Source organism: Sus scrofa, chromosome 5 (genome assembly GCF_000003025.6).
Source record: "Sus scrofa isolate TJ Tabasco breed Duroc chromosome 5, Sscrofa11.1, whole genome shotgun sequence".
Taxonomy (NCBI): domain Eukaryota; kingdom Metazoa; phylum Chordata; class Mammalia; order Artiodactyla; family Suidae; genus Sus; species Sus scrofa.
In genome coordinates, this window is record NC_010447.5 from 25,823,582 (window position 1) to 25,842,586 (window position 19,005).

A 19,005-nucleotide genomic window follows, 5' to 3' on the forward strand; every position below is an offset into this window, starting at 1 on the left:
AAATTAAATTAAATTAAATAAATAAATAAAAGAAGAAAGAAAAAAGAGACAAGAATATACAATAGGAAAAAACTTCTTCCACAGATGGTATTAGGAAAACTGGACAACTACACACAATAGAATGAACTGGACTACTTTCTCATATCATGCACAAAAATAAACTAAAATTGGATTAAAAAAAAACTTAAATGTTAAGACCTGAAACCACAAAACTTACAGAAGAAAATATAGGCAGTACTCTCTTTGACATCAGTCTTTGTAATATGTGGCAAGGGAAAATGAAAGAAAAAATAACCAAATGGGACTATAGCAAACTAAAAAGCTTCTGCATAGTGAGGGAAACTATAAACAAAATGAAAAAGCCACCTACTCAATGGGAGAAGATATTTGTAAACAACTTATCCAATAAAGGGTTAATATCCAAAATATGCAAAGAACACATACAACTCAACATCCAAAAAAATTAAAAAATGGAGAGACAGCTTTCAAATAAAATATATAGATGGCCAATAGGCACACAAGGAGATGCTCAATATCACTCATCACCAGAGAAATGAAAATCAAAACCATACTGAGATATGACTTCATACCTGTAAGAATGACTATCACCAAAATGTCAACAAATAAGTGTTGGCAAGGATGTAAAGAAAAGGGAACTCTTGTGCACTGTTGGTGGAAATGTAAATTCGTGCAAGTATTATGGAAAGAAGGCTGTAAACTCCTTAAAAAACTAAAAATACCATTGACTCAGATATAAGTGATATTATATGGTATTTGTCTTTCTCTTTCTGACTTACTTCACTCAGTATGAGAGTCTCTAGTTCCATCCATGTTGCTGCAAATGGCATTATTTTATTCTCTCTAATATATGGCACAAATGAACCTTTCCACAGAAAAAATCATGGATTTGCAGAATAGACTTGTAGTTGCCAAGGAGGAGGGGGAGGGAATGGGGTGGACTGGGAGCTTGGGGTTTAAAAGATGCAAACTATTGCCTTTGGAATGGACTAGCAATGAGATCCTGGTGTGTAGCACTGGGAACTATATCTGGTCACTTATGATGGAGCATGATAATGTGAGAAAATAGAATGTGTACATGTATGTGTAACTGGGTCACCATGCTATACGGTAGAAAAAAAAATTATGTTGGGGAAATAACAATTAAAAAAAAATACCATATGATCCAGTGATTCTACTCCTGGGTATATATCCAAAGAAAATGAAAACACTATGCAACCCAATATTCACAATGATATTATTTATAGTAGCCAAGATATGGCCCAAGTGCCCTTCAATAAATAAATATTTAAAGAAGATTTGGCATACATATATAAATACATATATGTATGTATACACACACACACACACACAATAGAATATTACTCAGCCATATAACAGAGTGAAATCTTCCCATCTGAGACAACAGGGATGGACCTAGAAACTATTATGCTAAGTAAAATAAGTCAGACAGAAATAGGAAAAATACTGTATGATTTCACTTAAATGTGGAATATAAAATACAAATGAACAAATATACCAAAACAGAAATGGAATTATGAATAACACAATCAGGTGGTTACCAGAGGAGAAGGCATTGTGGGGAAGGAAGACACAGATGAGGGAGATTAAGAGGTACAAACTTTCAGTTGTAAAATAAATCTAGTCATGAGTATGAAATGTACAGGGTGGGGAATATAGTCAATAACAAAGTAATGTCTTTGTAAGGTGACAGAGTCAGCAGAAAGTGTGGTGATCATTTTGAAATGTATAGAAAAAAAATCACTGTTGTGCAATAGGAACCGACAAGTATTATAGGTCATTTGTAGTTCAAAATAAACAAACAAAAAACTCATAGAAAAACAGATCATAATTTGTTTTCCTAGAGGTGGGGAGCAGGGGAAGGAGGGATTGGATGTAACATTGGAAAATGCTACAAACTTTATAAGATAAAAAAGAGTACTAGGGATTTAGTGTACAACATGATAAATATAATTAACAGTGCTATATGTTGTATATGAAAGTTCTTATATATGAAAAATTGTTAAGAGAGTAAACCCTCTCATCACACACAAAACTTTTTTCCATTTCTTTAGTTTTGTACGTACGTGAGATGAATGTTCTTAAACTTACTTAATAATCATTTCATGATGTACATAGGTCAAATCTTTGTGCTTTATACCTTAAACTTATGTAGTGCTGTATGTCAATTGATCTTAGTAAAACTGGAGAAAAAAGAGTATACATTTGCATTTATTTTTAATCTAAATTTCATTTCATATCTAATAAAACATGACATAAACAATCATATGTAGGGGATGAAAAAGGGCTTTCTTTCACTGTCTTAGGTTCTGTGGCTGTGATCTATCTACTGAACTGACAAAAGGTGTATTAACAAGAGACAAGTATACAAATTTTATGTAATATTTTTACAAACACACAAGAGCAGTCATAGGAAAAATGAAAATACAAAGGAGATAGGACTGAGAGCTTATATGCTTTTCAACAAAGAATGATAAGTTTGTAGAGAAGTGACAAGACAAAGGGAAAGAGTGTTAAGTCTCTAGGGGTGATAAGTTGTGAAAAAATGACTCAAATATGTGGAGGAAACTAATGGAAGAAAGGAGTTATTTTAGTAGGTCTCTGTACAGATTCATCCCAGTATCAATTCCCAGGCTCCAATGATAAGAACATTCTTTTCTTCCCAGTGTAGGAAGAGCATCTTTATCAAAAGAAATTTTATGCCCTGCTTTTAGGTAGAAAAGGGAGGTCAGGGAGCCCTTCTGATATGCCAAAGTGGTATATTGCTGGGTGGCATGTCGAGGGGTATCAGTCAAGGAGGAAGGCAAGTTTATAAAGTGGCTAGACAAAGGACAGGTGGGCTCCGTTTTATATTTCCCTATCACAGTATCAGTTTTCTTAGTACAGGCTGGAGTGTGAATAGCAGTCATTGTCTTAGGGAGAAGAGCCCTAAGAGTAACAATTACATGCCCATCTGCAATAGCAGTATCAGTAGAGGTTAAGAATCTATAGGGTTTACAGATTGTACTAATAGCACGGAAGACTTCAAAGGCAGATCTGGAGTTAGTGTAAATATTGGTAGTTTTCCTTTTTTCTAATATGTAAGCTCTACCAAGGTTCAGTAGTTTGGGCTTGTAAAACGTATGCCCCAGGAGTTTCATGTGGGAAAACTGTGTTATAAAGAGTTATGTTTTCCTGAGAATTTTGTTTAAAAGAGTCATTACAAAACTAAGGTAAGTCTGGGTTGTCTAAGGGGATATCACAAAAAGAGATCTTCTTTGTGTCTTTGAAATTATTTCTCTAATTGCATGGAGTGGGGCTGTCCATCATCTGGGAGGGGTTATGAAAGTAGCCAGATTTAAAGTATTAAAACAATGTGAAATGAGGAAGGGACTGGTCAACAGGGCTTGTTCATAGTCTGCCTCCATGTAGAGAGGATCTGTATCTTATGAACTCGTAAGGGAAAAGCAAGAGATGGGGAACCTAGAGGTGAATGGGAGCCTAATGTAAGAGCAATGGGTTTTGTCAATTAAGGTAGAAGCTGTGGCTACAATGCACAGGCATGGGGGCATGTCTGACACTACAATGTCTAACTGACATAAGAAATATACTACAGGACGTACCTAAGAAGGAAAGTTTGTCCCAAAAGACCCATAGCAATTCCATTACTTTCTTGGCAACATAGGTGAAAAGGTCAAAACTTGGTAAGCCAAGAGCAGGGGCAATGGGACAGGCTGCAGAGGTTTAGCAAGGGCAGCAAAACTAGGAACCCATTGGCAACAAAATCAGCTGCCCTGAAAAATTTACATAGTTGTGTTTTTGTTTTCAGGAGTGAGATGGGCAATATTAACTGAAGGCACTTTGGTGTGAGTTGTGAGTGCCCCGACATAGGTCATGTTCTAAGTAGGCAATGGTGGTCTGTGCCTATTGAAGTCTATATCGGGAGGCTTTAAAGCCTTGTTTAGCTAATGCCTTTAGGAGAATGAGGGAATCTATAAAAACACTTTGCTTGGTTTGGCTATAAAGTAAGAGGTCATCAACATACTGAACAAGAGCAGAGCCTTAGGTAAAGACAAAAAAGTCTAAGCTAGCTTGAAGGACATGGGAAAATATTGAGGGAGACTTACACTATCTCTGAGGTATACTAGTCCATTTTAATTATCTTCCTCAAAATGTAGATGCAGAAAGAAATTTTGAGTCAAGTGCAAAAGAATTAGAAAGTTGTTCAGGAGTCAGTTACTGTAAATCAAACTATGTTAACAGGAATGGAGGTAAGAATAGTAGTTGGAATAGGGACTATAGTGTGATAAGGAATTACGAAAGCATTTATGGCTCTTACATTTTATACAAATCAATACTTTGATTCTCAACTGAATCAAAGTTCCCTTCTTTCATTACTGACAAGATTGAAGTAGTGCAGGGTGAGGAAGAAAATATAAGAACACGTGGCTCTGTTCTAAGTTCAATTCCTTATTTTGCTTCTTGAGAAGGAGAGTATTGGGGTACTGTTAGGACAGGTTTATTCCTTTTCCAGAAAATGCACAAAGGCTCTACAATGACAAGCAATCCAACCTCATCTGCAAGTGAGGATCAGAGATTAATTAGGACATCTTTTAAGGTTGCATTCTCTTCAGAGGATTTTAAATTGAGATAAATCTCCATTAGGGAAAGTAGAAAGTTTGAGATTTGGTCTGAGGGCAGGGATAAAAATATCTTTCTCATTACATTGTATGGTGCCATTAAATTTACTCAATAAGGTTCTACCTAAAAGATTTGCTGATGAAGAATCAGAAACTCAAAAGATATGATGGGTGGTTAGAGGGCCTTAAGATTTTGCTGTGGCCTGATATTTGACAATGAAAGAGGTTGTTCAGATTCTCCCACAATCTGAACAGAATTAGAGGCAACAAACAGATAAATCCTCTAAGCCAATGGTAGAAAAAGGTGCACGCACACCAGTTAAGAAGTGTAGTTCCTAATATTCTTTTTTAAAGTTTAATGCTGGGTTCTAGGGTGCAAATAAGAATTGACTGACATCCATCGATGGGAAATTGTCCCCCAAAAGAGAAAAAAACAGATCCTATGAGGCTGCTGGGATATAGGGATAGTGTATTTAAGCTTTTGTTTTATATTCAAAACAATTGCCTTTCCAATGTCCTGGCCTTTTACAACATCTGTAAATATCTTGAGATGAACAGGACAGGCTCTGTGGTTGACAAGAAAAATAGGTGGCTACTGGCTTACCCTTAGAGTCATACTTCTGTTTTTTAAAGACTCAATTTGCAAGACAAGGATTGTTGATTTCAATTCATTTTTCCCTCTGTGTTCCTACAAGCTATTATCAAAGAATTAAATAGCAACTTAAATAATAACACAGAGATCATCCTGCACAGCCCACCACACTGTTTTGGATTTGTCTTTTTTGTATTAGGGAGAAGATATTTTACTAAGGTGGAAATGAAAATATTTCTATGTTATTGGGATTTAATGAGTGCATTTGGAAAGTCTATATAAAAGCATTCAACAAAGACCTTGGAATGTTCTCCTTTTTTTTCTGAGTGCAACTCAACCTTAGATCAATTCACCTTGAAGGAAAGGTACCTATAATTGCTTTTCAGGTCTCAAATATTGGTATGCCTATGATCCATTTCCTGATCCTTAGAGGAGGTTCCGACCATCTGTTTTCTCTGTTAGGGGCACAGAGACTTCCTGGGGGCTATCTGGTTTGTCTTATAACTACAGTGTAAGCATGATTGAGAAGAATGTCTCTTAGCAGCCGTTGAGGTCACCATGAGTGGGGCAGTTGAATGGCCACTAAACCTTCCAACTCCTTCATAAATTTGATAGACTCTTTCAAAAGTGAAAGTAAAGGACTTTGTAGTTTAAAAGATTTGTTGCTGCCCAAGAGACATGACTTGTTTGCAGTGAGGGTCCAGGATACACCCGCAAAGGACAGTGCAGAGGAAGTCCAGACAGATACCCAGAACATAGGTAAAATTATAAGGGACAGCAAAATGAACCCTACTGCACAGCCCTGGGAACTCTGCTGCAGTTATTTCTTGGCCCACATCGGTATTTACAAAAGCAACCTGTATGCCAGTCCTTGAGAACAGGATGGATTATTTTTTGTAATTTTTGCAGGGTAAGAGAAGAAAATGGTCAGTTGGGTACTGAAGGGATTTTCTATGCAAGAAGAAGGAATTCTAGGGATTAAAGGTATTTGTTGAAGAGATAGCATGGGATTTAGGACAAGGGTCAGGAGACCCAAAAGATCTTCTAGGGGGTTGGAACTGGGAGTTAGGGATAAATGAGAATATAAGAGCATAAAGAAGAATAATTCAATGTGGGTGTGAAATTTAACTTTTGTTCTTTTTCCTTTCTATAATCTTGTTAAGAGTCCATAAGGCTATCCATAATGTTCTTTTCTGTCTTTCCTTCAATTTGATCATTCTATAGTTACAACAGGACATTTGTTTAGGATGAGAGCTTTTTAACTTTTTTTTTCAAATAAAAAATTTTGTTTTCAAATCAAAAGGATCCATCATTTGGCCATTGACAAGTAGAATTTTTAAATGTATACTCTTTTCAGTTGTGACTAAATCCAATAAACCTTTGCATAGAAAGACCTAAAGGTAACTTTCTAGAAGTATAATAAATTTTTATTATGAATACAAGAGAAACTCATGGGGGTGGGTACAGCTCTCATGATTCAAAAAGTCACTCAAATATAGCTTAAGAAAGCAAAGACATTATCTGACTTAAGACTATACTATCAAGCTATAGTAAAAAAAAAAAAAAAAAAACAGTACGGTACTGGAACAAAAATAGACACCAAGATCAACAGAAGAGCTTAGAGAGCTCAGAAATAAACCCATACACTTATGTTCCATTAATCCACAACAAAGCAAGTGAGAATAAACAACAAAGAAAAGACAATGCCTTCAAAAATTAGGCTGAGAAAACTGGACGGCTACACATAAAAGAATGAAATTATAAAATATTCTCACACTGTATGCAAAATAAACTCAAAGTGGATTAAAGATCTAAGTGTAAAACCAGAAACCATAAACACACTGTAAGAAAACATAGGTGCAACACTTTTTGACATACATCGTAGCAATAATTTTTTGGATCCATCTCCTAAAGCAAAGGGAAAAAAGCAAAAATAAACAAATGGGACCTAATTAAACTTAAAAGCTTTTGCACAGCAAAGGAATCACTGAAAAAATGGAAGACAACCTACTGAATGTGAGACAATATCTGCAAATGTTTATTATCAATAAGATATTAATATTCAAAATATATAAACAATTCATACAACTCAATATCAAAAAACCTCAAAAACCCTACTGAAAAATGGGCAGAAGGACTGAATAAACATTTTTCCAAAGAAGACATACAGATGGCCAACAGGCAAATGAAAAAATGCTCAATATCACTAGTTATCAGAGAAATACAAATCAAAACCACATTGAGATATCACTTCATACTTGTAAGAATGGCTATCACCAAAGAGATGACAAATAGCACAAGTTGGCAAGGATGTAGACAAAAGGCAACCTTAGCAGACTGTTGGAAAGAATGTAAATTGGTACAGTCATCATGGAAAACAATCGTTTCTTCAAAAAATAAAAATAGAACTACCATATGATGCAACAATTCTAACCCTGGGTATATATCCAAAAACATCAAGAATGCTAACTCAAAAGATACATGCACTCTGATGTTCATTGCAGCATTATTTATAATATCCAACATATGCAAACAACCCAAGTGTCCATCAACAGAGAAATGGATAAAGAAAATGTACACACACACACACACACACACACACACATGCGCACACGTAATGGAATACTACTCAGTCACAAAAGAGTGACATTTTGCCATTTGTGACAACATGCATGGAACTAGAGGGTCTCTTGCTAAGTGAAATAAGTCATACAGAAAAAGACAAATACTGTATGTTATTACTTATATGATGGAACCTAAAAAATAAAATAAGTCAATGAATATAACAAAACAAAAACAGACTCAAAGGTACAAAGAACAAGCTAGTGGTTACAAGTTAGGAGAGCTAAGAGGGAAGGGGCAATAATGGGTTAGGGGATTAAGAGGTACAACCTACCATGCATAAAATACATATGCTACAAAGATACATTATATAGCACAGGGAATATAACCAATATTCTATAATAACTGTAAATGGAGTATAATCTGTAAAATTTTTGAAGAACTACATTATACACACCTGAAAATAATATACTATAAATCAACTCTATCTCCATTTTTTAAAAAAAGAAAGCAAAAACTCTGCTGTCACAAATGTTAAGAACAGTGTTTGTGAGAAGTTGTATATCCAGTTTCCCACAAAAGTAAGACACCTCCAGGCCCGGATCTGATAATCTGATTCTGGGAAACACACTGATATGCAACTTTTCCAGCACTGACAGGCAATAAGTGTAGAGATAACAAAGGGCCTTTAAGAGCTGAGACCCCTTATTTAGACATAATCTCCTAGAGCCAGAAGTGTCCAACACATAAAATGCCTCTAGCACACTTTGTGTTCTATGGTCGTAATCTGATGGCAAGCTACCAGATCCTCCTATCTAGCAGAAGGCAGGTTACAAGGCAAGCTCTCAGAATACAAAACAAGGTGAAAGGAGAAACTCAGCCAGTAGTTTTATTGGTGAATCAGAGCAAAGCTTGTCCAAACAGACTCCAGTCCTGAAACCAGACATGGCCCTGTGGGGCTCCTGGGCACAAGAGCCTTTCTGGGTCCCCCATTTCTTGTTCCTAGGAAATGAGCCTCATTCAGCCTCCATGACCTTCCCTGAGTTCCTAGGGACAGGTTCAGACAGCTGCTGATCAGGGATGAGGGGAACAGTTAAGCAACAACAGTACAGCCTTGAGGCAGGATCCTGGTTCCCTCTCAAGAAATACACATAATAATACAGGCATCTTATACACCTAAGAGGAAAGCGATATTCCTTATGCTTCTTTTAGAAATGAATACTTTAAAATTCAACTGCTTAGGGTCCTTCCTTGTCCTTCTCTCTGATTTATTTGCATCCTAAACACAATCACTCATAAGCTAAAGATTAGGCACCATGAGCATAAATGCCTTTGGGTTAAAGATTATTAGCACATGATGTTTTTTAGGAACTTTGTTCGAATCCCTGATCAATATGCCCTTTTTGCAAGTCCTGTTATTTTAGGCAATAACCCGGAAGACCACCATCATGATCATACTGAGATCTCCTGCCTCCAACTTTGATGTCTAAGATTCCCCCAAAGAAAGAAGAATATATATGTGTGTCCCAATCCTGATTCCTGTCTGAAAACCTGTTTTTCTCCTTTTTGCTATAAAATTCCTTGCAATTCTTTCTAGTGGGGGGCACAGTCTTTAGGGCATTAGCCTGCTGTGACCCTCTTTTGCCCGGCAAAGCAATAAAGCTATTTTTTTTTTCTCCTTTACCCCAAACTCTGCCTCTGTGTTTCAATTCAGCACTGGCAGAAAGAGGCCGAATTCTGGCAATAGCCCAACAAGAACCATTAACTCACTGGTCTGTGAGACCATCTCAAACAATAGACTTAGAAGAACCATGCCTGTCTTCCATCCTGTGCTTGTCATTCTTCCAAAAAATAAGACAAAAGATAGACAAAGGAAAACAACGTCCATCTTTGGGAGGGAAAATATCAATTAAAACCAAAAGTACACAAAACAAAAAGTGAAAGAGTCACTTACCTTTTGCTGAGTATTTCAGGTGTTCCCCAAATCTCAGCAACAGCTTCCTGAGTAGGGAGTCCCAGCTAATGCTATTTCATCCTCGTTACCATTATAATAGAGCATGAAAAATAATTTTCTCCTCCTTCCTTGGTCCTGGGTCCTATGAATTGAAATTACAAATGATATATTAACAGTAGAAAAATATACACATTTATTTAATACTTTTACATGCATATAGAAAGGCTTTTATGGGGAAAATGAAGACTCTTAGAAGCGATTAGGACTAAGAGCTTACATAACCTTTTAGCAAAGAATGCTAAAATTATGAACGAGTGGCCATACAAAGGAAAAGTGGGTTACAGTTCTGAGAGAGAGGAAATTCTGAGAAATTGACTAAGAAATATTTGGGGAAAACTAATGGAAGACAAAGGTTATTTCAGTAGGTTAGTTTATACACATCCATTTCAGCATTGACCTCCAAACTCTTGTAATAGGAATGTTCCTGTCTTCCTAGTGCAGGAAGAACAACTTTCTCTTAGGAAATTTTATGACCTACTTTTAAGTAGAAAAGAGGAGGTCAAGTAGTCCTTCCTGTATCTGCTGTTTCTCAAGTGTCTTCAGCTCAAATTGTCAATATGCTAAAGTGAATTATTTTGGGGTGGCATATTTTGAAGTCTTGAACACAGACACACAATCTTGGGACACTTGCAGATTTTTCTGGAGTAACTTGAAACGTCAGCTTGAGTTGCATTGACAAGATTGCACCTAAAAAGGCAAAAAAAAGGTGTTTTTTTTTTTTCTGGTTTGTTAGCTTTCAAGCAGATATTTTTATATGAAAGGGTACATTTTTAAAGAACTGCGAGGGAGTTATGTGCAAAAAGTCTGTTCGTGTATAACAGCATTTGTTCTAATACCTCCTACACACCCCTTCTAAAATGCACCCCTTTCTGGTTTATAGATTGCTGTCTTGGGCAGGAGGCACTGTGACTTGGTAGGAAGTGGGTATTTGTAAAACAAAAACCTTGCTACCAACACAGAAATATTTTAACCAAAACGGTAATTTTAAAGAGATTGATGATAGATATAATAGAAATTAAATGGATAGATAGATGATAGACAAATAATATATACCTTTATATTTTATAGTTTGTTTTAAAACAAATAAACCTAAAACAAAATGAGGACTTCAGATTTGATGAGATATCAAAATGTTATTCACAATGCAATTGTCTGTTCACAACTCCTGTTTTCCTAATCACTTTCTGATATGGTTATGGAATGAAGACTGCTGCATAGTATATAGTAATACCAGGGCGATAAGCTGAATACTTAACTTTGACCAAGAAAAAGAAACCATATGCTCAAGCACTCTTTTTTTTTTTTTTTTTAAGCAAAAGAATAATGATGTCAGGAACTAGGGGGCTTTTGTTGAAGAGCCTCTGGTCAAAAGCAAAGGACATTTGGTAGTTAAATCCAAGGAGGAGGCAGGCAGGAAATGAATGAAGACAAACAAGAGGAAATGATTATTTGATTGTGGCAGAAAGACTAGAGCACAAAGCCATGCAGATTAGCAAACCAAAAGTGCCAGCATTCCTTCTGAGATGTAATTTCCTGAGAACAAAAAAGCATTAACTGGGTAGCCTCAATTCACAATGCCTACTAATTGACAGTGATAAAAGTTAAGGCTCTTGCCTCTAATCCCAAAACCTCCTACCATATTTATGTGAATACCATTTGTGAATTTGCTCACTTTATTTCCCCTATGAGAAAGGCACTCTAGGAAGCAGCATAGGTGTTTTGTATGATTCTATATTTAAAAACAGACAGATCTAATCAAAACAAGGAACAAGTGAATTAGAAAACTTTTGTAAAAACTTATTTATAACTTGTCAGTCATTCACTTTATTTATTTATTTATTTATTTATTTATTTTATTTTGTCTTTTTAGGGCTGCACTCGTGGCATATGGAGGTTCCCAGGCTAGGGGGTGAATCAGAGCTGTAGCTGCCGGCCTATGTCACAGTCACAACAACGCAAGATCCAAGCCATGTCTGTGACCTACACTGTTGTGGAGGCTGTCAGCAGCCCACAGCCGGAGTGTATCAGCTCTGGTGGCAGTCCTATGGCCAGTGTACCAGCTCCAGCAGCTCTATGGCCACAGTGTACCAGCTCCAGCGGCTCTGTGGCCGCAATGTACCAGCTCCAGCAGCTCTTTCACCTGGTGAGAAACCAAGCAAGCACTCAGAGAGCTGGAGAACTCAGGTTTACTACACAGGCGGGCTCTAAGGAGATCCCTCTCCAAAGTCTGAGCCCCGAAGAGGGGTTTCACAAGGCTTTTATGGGCTAGTTCTTCCAGGTCTGTGCTTGGTGGACTGGAGTGAGAACTGGCAAAGTAATAGATGCGGGAGTGAGTTTTAAAGAAGCAGATGTGTGGGGGAGGGGTGGTTAGAGGTAGTTGGCTGGGTTGGGGCAGTTTGGCCAGATTTTGCTTAGTCATCATGGCCGGGGTGTCTCCGTTCGACCTTTTTGTCAGGACATTTTCCCCTACAACACCACAGCTCACAGCTCACTGCAACACTGGATCCTTAACCCACTGAGTGAGGCAAGGGATTGAACTTGCATCCTCATGGACACTAGTTGGGTTTGTTAACCCCTGAGCCACGACAGGAACTCCAGTCAGTCACTTTAAATTATGTACCCACAGAGAGACTTTCTTTTTTAAAAAAAGCTATGATTAAATACCTGATAAAATGCCTCTATATTGTAAAACCAATGCTTAATATTTTGGTAAACAACAACAATAACAAAAACCTTATAGGCTTCATGGGATTTGAAAACAACCATATTAGGGGGAGCAATTGATTTTATTTATTTATTTATTTATGTTTTTAAGGGCCACATCTGTGGCATATGGAAGTTCCCAGGCTAGGGGTCTAATCAGAGCTGTAGCCACTGGCCTACACCACAGCAACTTGGGATCTGAGCCACATCTGAGACCTACACCATAGCTCATCACAACCCCGGATCTTTAACCCACTGGCAAGGCCAGGGATCAAACCTGCGTTCTCAAGGATACCAGTTGGGGTTTGTTAACCACTGAGCCATGATGGGAACTCCAGGGGGAGCAATTTAATTTTCACATAGGAGTTCCCATTGCCATTCAGTGGGTTGAGAGCCTGACATAGTGTCCATGAGGATGTGGGTTCGATCCCTGGCCTCTCTTAGTGGGTTAAGGATCTGGCATTTCTGTAGCTTTGACGTAGGTCACCAGCTGCAGCTCTGATTGGACCCCTAGCCTGGAAACTTCCTTATGTGGTAGGTGTGGCCATAAAAAGCAAAATAATTTTTTTTCACATGGAGCTGGCCTATTATGTTTCGGTATTCACTTTAAATAAAGAGCACATTTTGTCTAAGTTAATCAATAAACTTGTTTGTGGGAACAAAATCTGGAGCTAAGTGAAGTGAAACTAACAAAAGTGATCATTTTTAAGACCTTAATATATGCTCTAAAAGTCTTTGACACTTATAAATTATTAAATCTTTTACAATTAGTTCTGCTGTAAAGTCAGTGAAGTCCTGACTCCAGTTTAGGGGAAAATGTTCATTGTCTCCTTCATTCCCTCTAATCCTCATATTTCAGCTATTCTTTGTTTTTGTTTGTTTATTTGGTCGGCTTTTTTGTTTATTTGTTTGTTTTTTGCCTCTGATAAGTATTCTACAAGAACGTATTTGTTTGTTTTCCAGATAGCCACATGGTTGTCAAATACTGGCTCCCCAAAATATCTCAGCATAACCTTTCTATAATACTTAGCTGAGCTTATTGCTTACTGTGATAAGTGAGAATTTCACCTCTGGAGAGCTTTAGATATGTTTGGGAAGGGTGGGAGAAAAGCAAGTTCTGAATTTATTGAGAATTAAGAGCTTGGCAAGGAAGATCTTTCATTGGTAGGAATGGGGTGAATTTGATTAGGACTGGACAATCAATCCTGATCAACAATGGGATTGGCAGAGACTGCAAGGAGAGGATTTTGACAGGAAATATTCAAATAATGTTAGGGCATGATGGCATCTGTTGATGCTTTCCATTGAAGTGCTGATGGAGCATCCTGTAATTTCCTATAATGAACAATTAAGCCATTTCAGAGGAAGGAACCTCTTATAAAAGTGAAATAATGTTAATGAATACAATTGAATGGCCAATCATGCATTTCACAGTGTCCATGCTAAGCAGTGGGGGGAAAGGTATAAATGCTTATGACTCTATAGTTATTAGCACATGCACACACATGCATATATAAATGAAGGATCCAAATGAGTCATTCCTGTTTCCATCAACTATAGCTACTATAATCTCAAAAATGTTTAAACAACACAGACCATATCCATTAATGATGAAGCTATTGCTTCCTCAAGAAGATGTATTAGGTAAAATTTTGTTATATTAATTTTTACTGTAATTGTTTTGTTCCTTCTTAGCAACGGGAGATCTGTTAGCTATTTAACCCCATGAAAGCACCCATACATATACTGTTCTGAGAAGGATTGCTAAGTGAATCAAAAGCATCTGGAATTATATTAAGTTTTAATCCCATCCTGCCTTTTGGTTATATAGGGAATTGACTTCAAACTCTTTTCCCTAGTAGAATAGGTTGGATTCCTGTTTAATAGCACCAAACAAGGACACTTTTGCTTGTTTAACTGTGTCATGTGCAATTTTTCTTTGGCATTAAAAATTTTCTTGACAACTTGAAATTCAGCAGGAACCTATGAGGCCTTCCCAAGAACAAATCCTTTCTCTGCCCCCTTTTCTTGTTTGTAGGAAACAGGCTTCATTCAGCCTCCTTGACCTTACCTGAGTCCCAAAGGGCAGATTCAAACAGTTGTTAATTAGGGAAGGGAGAAAATGCAAAAGAAAGGAGGAACAGTGAAGAAACAATAGTGCAGCAATAAAAAACGGTCCTGGTTCCTCCTCAGGGGGTACATACAACAATATCATTGAGCTCTTCTGCAGAAACTAAGGCCCCCTCCCAAGTGGAGGATGATAACTTCAAGCTGAGTACAATATTCTTGTAACACTGCCTTATCTCACCATCAATCAATCAGAAGAAAGTCTGGACACAGTGGAAGATAACGGACCTTCTCCCCAAATGATTAACGTCCCTTTCTCTGTTTAAAAACTTTCATGGTTGAGCACAATTTTCTGAGTTGGTTTTTGGACATGAGTCCACCTTCTCCCTACTTTGGCCTCCTGAATAAAGCAACCAGTACTTTCCAACATCTGCCTCTTAAGTAATGGCTTTTGAGCACTGAAAAGCAATCTCAACTGCAGTGCTTGATTTTCTCAGACATGGACATTTCTCCAGCAAAAAGCCCAAATTCCCTTTATTACTTAATATCACCACCCTATATGATTATATCATACACTATTATCCCCAAAATGTAGGTAGTTGTTTACATACACATATAGATCTGATTTTCTCATTCATAAAAAAGATTATATTTTATACAGCCTTTAGATTTGGGGACAAGTGACTACAAATATACATTAAAAAACTCTAATATTTACTTCAGTATTATGGTAAAATTAACATCAGAATGCTTCTTCTCTCAAACCCAAAAACAAGTTCTTCATAAGCCATTACTTAAAATATATCTTTCAATAATTCATGAAATCTTTTAGTCTTTGTACATAAGGATATTTAATCTTATTTCTCATATTCTCAAAAATTGTATTTCATAGTTTCAATTAATCTCATATTTTTGCAATTTTTTAGAAATATTTTTGTTTGATTTCTTATTTTCTTATTACTCTGACACATTCATTTCTTCAAGACATCTTGCTTTTTAACTTCAAGCCTATGAACAAGTATAATATTGACTACGCCATCTTGTATTTGTGTGCTTATGTGTGTATGTGCCTCATTTTCTTCTTATAAAGCATCCATAATTATATAGGATGCTGTGTATGTAACCGAACAGGACCCTGTGAGGCCTTCCAGGACAGAGCTCTCCCCTGTTTTAGCTCTCTTTGAAATAACTAAATAATTATCTGATGTACATTTCCTGAGTTGTTTTACATATGCTAAAACCCCTACCATATGGTAGAAATTAACTACCTGATGACCATGAGCAGTTAGCCCTCAGATGTACTAGAGCCTGAGGACCAATAATGTGACACCACCCTGTTACTTATTTCATCATCAATCAATCAGAGAATTGTGCACAAACTGATCACATACCCTGAGACTCCCCTTCTTCATCTGGCCTTTAACAATGCTTTTCTAAAGCCCATCCAGAAGTTCAGGTGTTTTGAGGAGTACCTACCGTGAACTCTTTGCTTGGTGCCCTGCAATAAACACTGTACTTTCCTTCACTACAACCTGGTGTCAGTAGACTGGCTTTATTGCATGTGGGTGAGCAGAACCAAGTTTGGTTACATAACTGGTATATTGTACATTATTTCATAGAATATACAGAAGGGTGTTGGGTAAATTTAGGAGATGTACCTTTTAAATATTATTTGGTTTTGCTAGGTTATTTTCCCAGAAAATTATACCAATTTATGTTTTTACTAGCCTTTTTTGAACATAATCTTTTGTCCACATTAACACTGGATTCTTATTAATGAAACAATATCAATAAACTGGAATTCCCTACTTAAAATTAAATCTTAATTTTGCCAATTTACATTTTGGTAAATATGCAAATGATTTTTTTTCAAAATATTTCAACAGTTAAAAATCTTGATTCTCAGGGAAACCTTATCAATTTCTGGAATTTCTGCATTTATGGACATTATTTCCATCATTAATTATTAAATCAGGCTTTGACTTCTGTATGCCTTTTGACTTTTTGTCATAAAAATGTTTTTTATACAAATACATTTATATTTTTCTTTATACTTCATTATTTTTTTAACAAAGGAAACTCCAAACTATATTTGGATTGCGTAAATTTTATAATTTCTCTCTAATTTTAATGTTTTTGTTAAAAATTTTTCTTGCTTCAGTTGTAATTTAATTTCTAGCTTTTTAACATTTACTTTACATTTTAACCTTTATTTCAACTGGGATTTAATTTTGAATTTTATGTGTGATAAAGCTCTAAACTTATCTTTTAGGTGAAGAGTCAACTGTGCCAAGAATATTTAGTAATTAAATCCCACTTAACTCTTTTTTGATAAGGTAAACCTTTTTCTAATTCTCATTTAGTTATACTATTTATTCCATGTATTTCTTTTTCCTTCTTCTGAAGTCTCTAGAGTATGTATGTTTTATCTGGAATACGTCCTTCAATCTTTTCTGTTATGATTGTTTATTCTAACTTTGCTCTGTGTTTTAAAACATTCCTTTCATTTGATCTTTTGGAAAAAAATAATTTTTCAATAACCATCATCAAATTGTTCAGTATCTCACTGAAATTTGTATTATTCCAAGAGCCTACACTTTAGTTCTAACTCTTTCAACAGTTTTATTTCTGTGGAAATGCATCTACTTTATCATTCTACTCCTCTCATTCACATAAATGTCTCCTTAAATCAGTCATTACTAGTAGGCCTCCAAAGCATTGATTTTTAGGATCAATGCTCAAGTCCATCTGTTGGGCTCTTTCAAATAACTTCAAATCAGCCAGTGACGCTTATTTAATGATTTTATTTAATAAAAGTTATTCCTCTTTAATACAACAAACAGACTGAAAAATCACTGGACCTTTTGTTGTGCCTTGGGAGGAAGCTTTTTTTTTTCCCCCTTCAAAATCTCTCTAGGTACTGTAGTCTATAGTTACTTTTTTCCAACCTTAAGGACCAAGAATAATTTATTGTCTACCAGTACTGTCCCCAACATGTTATTCAAGGATTCTCACAACCAAATGCTTTGTTTCCTGAGGGGATTCAAAAGTCTTCAAAGTCTGAACATTCTCTAGGGAACCATGGGAACAAAGTCATTTTTCAAGGTATCTCTCAAGCTGATTATTTGGCTTCCACAATAGGAGAGAAAATTCTCCTCTCTCTTTTTGGGATTTCCTATCCCTTACAGCTATAATCTCTGTTACGGATTGAATTGTGTCCACCCCAAAATATAAGGCGGTCCTAACTCCCCGTAGCTGTGAATATGACTTTATTTGTAAATAGGACCTTTGCACATGTAATCATATTAATGTGAGGTCATCAGAGTGGGTCCTAATCCAATATGACTGGCATCCTTATAAGAAAAGGAAAAAGATAGAGACAGGAATGATACCATGTAACAACAGAGGCAGAGGCTGAAGCGGTGCTTTTACATACAAACACATGCCAAGGATTACTGGTAAACACTAAAAGCTGGGAAAGGGCAAGGAAGGATTTTTACCGGGAGCTTCAGAGAGAGCACAGCCTTATAGAGACTTTGACTTTTGATTACTAGCTTCCAAAACTGTGAGAGAACAAATTTCTAATTTTTTAAGCCACAGAGTTTGTGGTTACTGCAGCTCTAGGAAATTAGGAGGTAACAGCATCTCTCACCTTCATTTTCTACCAGAATGTCCACTTCTAAAGTTTAGAGAGAGAAAATGTGTATGTCAGATGTGCTTGTTCCTGTAGGTTTGACTGTCAGAAGACAGTAACAAGAGAAAAACAAAGTATGTGCAAAGTGCATACACATAGGAATACCCAGTGATGAGTAACTCAAAGGAGGGCTTAGAATTTGGGATCTATTTACCTAACTTTTGAGGGGAAAAGGACACTTAAAGAAAAACAAATGACTTTTGGAAATATGAACAGGTCCTTAGGAGACTAGATGGGAGATATGATAGTTTGTGACAATGTCTGTCTGGGTGGTACAGACGCCTTACCTCTGAGATGAGAAAATTAAGAGCTGCTTTTGGGTAGGGAGTTTATAGCAACTGAGATATTTTCAGAGGCTGTTTTTAGGCAGATAAGGAGTTTCAGAAACTCAAGTACCTTTAGCCCAAAGTAGTTCTTAAGCCAACATATTTTATATGTATATATTTAATGCAATGTATAGTTAATGCAATTGGCCTTATTTTTTCCAGCTTTATTGAGGTATAATTGATATTATATAAATTTAAGCTATACAATGTGTTGATTTGATATGCTTTTTTTTTAGGGCTGCACCCATGGCATATGGAGGTTCCCAGGCTAGGGGTTGAATTGGAGCTGCAGCTGCAGGACTACACCACAGCCACAGCAAGGCCAGATCCTGAACCCACTGAGGAAGGCCAGGGATTGAACATGGATCCTCATGGATGCTAATCAAATT